Here is a 3,888-nt window from a genome sequence, read left to right as displayed (position 1 = left end):
GGAACAGCTTTTTGATGTTGCTTCCCATATATTTGCATTGAGTCTTATGGATCACTAGTCTAAAATATAGAATTCATCTATTATCTCAATATCAATGAAAAAGACAATGAGAACAATAATAATACAGTTGACATTTACATAAGAATTTAACATTGTTATGTTTTTTCTGAATCTCTCAAAAATCTCTATTAATTTCTCAAATCATCATTATAGGCATTATCCCTTTTTGAAATGAGATGCCCAAAGTTCAGAGAAGTTAAGTTTGCATGATTTAGACATATTAATATGGGCAAATCAGGGGAATTTGGGGGGAATTACTTCTTAAACCTGTGGATAGGTGAAGAGTTAATGACCAAATGATAGACTGAGAGGATCATGGGAGGTAAAATGGGTAATTTTCATTTCATTAAATTTGAATTTTTTTACACAAACAAACCCAATGGAGACAAATTTAGATGGAAAGAAGGAAACCGAGGGAAGTGGGACTTCACAGCACATTTCTCTGATAAAAGTTTCATTTTTCAAATCAATAAATAAGGGATCGACTCAAATTCATTAAAAATAAGAGCCGTGTTTCAATTTTTAAATCATTAAATGATACAAAAAGGCAGTTTTTTTGGAGGAAGAAATCAAATCTATCAGTAGTTCTATAAAAATGCTGTAAATCACTGGTAATTAGGGAAATTCAAATCAACTCTAGAGTACCATCTTACACAGTAGATTAGCTAAAAAAACAGAAACAGAAAATGCCAAATGCTATAGAAGATATACAAATATAAGTACTCTTATGTACTATTGGGAGAACTCCAACCAATCTAGAGAGTCATTTTTAACTATGCCTGAAATGGTATAAAATTGTGCATACCCTTTGACTTCATATTACCACTATTAGGTATTATCAAAGAGATTTTTTTAAAAAAGGAAAAGGACCAATTTGTACAAAATATTTATATCAACTCTTGTGATGGCAAAAAAGAAGGAAATGGCAAAGAATTTCAGTATTTTTGCTAAGAAAACATTCTGAATGATATTGTAATTATCATTATACTACAAACATCAGCTGTTATTCTAGAACCACATGTGTTGCATAATAAAGCATTCAACATCAACTAAGGGGGTCATGACTGACCTCAAGATCAGCATGACCCAGCAATTAATAGAATAACAGAAATTTCTGATGTGAAAGTCTTGTTTGAGGGATAATTAACTCTGAAGCAAAAAGGCATGCATTTCATTGTATTGCCTGTAAATTTAATTTGTTGCTCAAACATTTGGGCTCCTGGCCCAAATGCTATCATAAGCAATGAGTTTTTTTTCCCTTAAGTTCTCCAGCTGCCTCTGAAGGCTAGAATTTTCCAGACTAAGTTACTTCATCCACAGCTGAGAAGTTGTGATGTGTGCAAGAAGACAAATTAATTTGGAGGTCAGGAATTGGTAGTAAATCTTCTTCAGAGTACAAAAATGTCTTGGTGTGGAAGGAAGGGAAGAGGGTTTTGAAGAAGTGAATACAACAACAATACCATAATTATAATCATATATATATATATGTATATAATACCTTATCCCTTCCACATAGTGACTTTCCTATTGTAGCTACTTATGCAAGTTGGCATAAGAAATTAAATGGAAATTTAGGAAGAATTTTATAGAAGCCATATGACACATGAAGTCCAGTAGATGACATAGCATTTATGACCAAACACCCCCAAAATTTCAATAATGTACTGTAAAAACCTCTGAAAGAAAAAGAAAAAATTTCATTATTCTTCTCTGATACAAAGGGAAGGCCAAAAATGTCTACATAGATTTTCTAGATTAAGGGATTGCTACTCTCCCAACCCCTCATTGTAGAAAGGATAACTGTAATAAGTCACAGTTCAAAGCCATTTACAGGAAGTCCTCCCTAATCAAGGGTTTTAAGGCACTTCTAGGTTACTAGAAAGAGATACAGAAGTCATTTCAACCTTCTCTTCTCCCCTGAAAGTGAGATTAGTCAGGTAAAATAAATCAATGCATTGGTAATGTCTGAAAATGTAAGACCACTGTCTCTCTGCTAAGATAGGAGAGAAAAACTGCTTTATCCTTTTTCTAAAGTCATCAAGTTTTTTTTTTAACTCTGTTTCATTGATCTTATATAAGCTTCTGTCTAACACAGATGTGGAATTCTATAGTAAAACACAGTTTTGGATTACTAAGGATGGATGTGGAATCCTTCTTCCCTAATATTTGTAGATGATACCCATCAGCCTCAAAGCAAGCATGCTATGAAGTCCTTTCCTTAGACTCCCGTTCTCCCTTTGACTCCTTATCTACTCACAATATTTCAGTGATTGTTTCTATTTGATTAAGATCTATTACAGATATTTATAAAGAACTTGTGGTATACAGGATGCTAAGAGTTACACTATGGAATATACAAAATAAATAAGACAGAATTCCTGCCTTTGTGGAGCCTAAAATTTAATGAGACACAAAGAAATGACTATTATACAAAATAGGGCATTTTGTTCATTAAATATTAAATTTCATCGTCATTATTATTTACTAAATTCACTAAATAAATTTATTACTTCTAGTCAAATTCATTAAAGAAATGTCTCCCCCTTCCAATGTTACACTAGTTCTCTAGAAGGAATGATTATTTCTGACTGGGGGATGAGGGGAGGTTTTAGGGAAGACATGACATTGTGTTCATTTTTTTTTAGGTTTTTTGCAAGGCAATGAAGTTAAGTGGCTTACCCCAATGCCACACAGCTAGGTAATTATTAAGTGTCTGAGGCTGGATTTGAACTCAGGTACTACTGACTCCTGGGCGGGTGCTCTATCCACTGAACCTCCTAGCCACCCCCATTTGTCATCATTTTTAAAGAATGTGTGGGAAAGGGAGAGACATTCTAATTAGAGAAAAAGGGAAAATGTATAGTAATTGGAGAGGAGTTGATATGTCTGTGTGCAGGGCAAGTAATTTAGTTTGTCTTTGGGTTTAAGATACCTTAAATGCAAACTCTACAATATATTATCTATTTAAATTATATTTAGTAGGCAATAAGATCTCAAACAAAAAATTTTGAGGGGGGGTCAATAGATTTTGAGCTATGGAAGGATTTGATAAAATCTATGAATAAGAAAAATTAATTTATATTAATTTGCTATAAATAATTAAAAAGCTAATAATGATATCAGAGAAGAGATAATGAAATATATTCCTGTTAGACCAAAAAAACTAGCTACCACTATGCAGGACATTGCATAAACTTTTGGCTAAAAAGGAAGTTTAAATTTGAGAAATGGCAAGAGGAGGTATATACAGAAATGTTTAATGGAAAAATAAAGGGTTCAATAATAATTACTTTCCATTTAGACTGAATTTGTCTCACATGGGAGTGCACTGAGGACAGACATAGTGTTTTGTCTCAACTGAGCACAGAGACATGAACATAGTCAGTGCTTAATAAATTTTTGTAGACTTACTAATAATGAAACATTTTAAAAAATCATTAGTGTGAAGGATGAAATGGAAGGAGAAAGGACAGAGACAGTAAGCCTATCTGGAAAGTCATTGTAGTAGTCTAGGAAAGAGGTATTGAAAATTTGTACTGTGGTGATAGCACGAGGAAAAGAAAGTAGAATGTGAGATTTTGTTGACAGACTACCCAGGACTTGACAGCTAATTAGATATTGGTGGTGATGGAAAAGAAAGAGTCAAAGATAACTTCAGTGTTTTGAACATGAGCAACCAGGTTGAAAAGGTTACCATTGATAAACTCAGACAAGTCTGAAAAAAAATTAGTTTGGGGAGGGGTGGGAGGTAAGGACAATGAAATGGTTTAGGGTTATGTAAAGTTTAAACTAACAATGAGACACTCAGATTCAAATGTGTGGGCAAGT

The sequence above is a fragment of the Macrotis lagotis genome, chromosome 4 (genome assembly GCF_037893015.1).
Source record: "Macrotis lagotis isolate mMagLag1 chromosome 4, bilby.v1.9.chrom.fasta, whole genome shotgun sequence".
NCBI lineage: Eukaryota > Metazoa > Chordata > Mammalia > Peramelemorphia > Peramelidae > Macrotis > Macrotis lagotis.
This window is presented reverse-complemented; position numbering follows the sequence as displayed.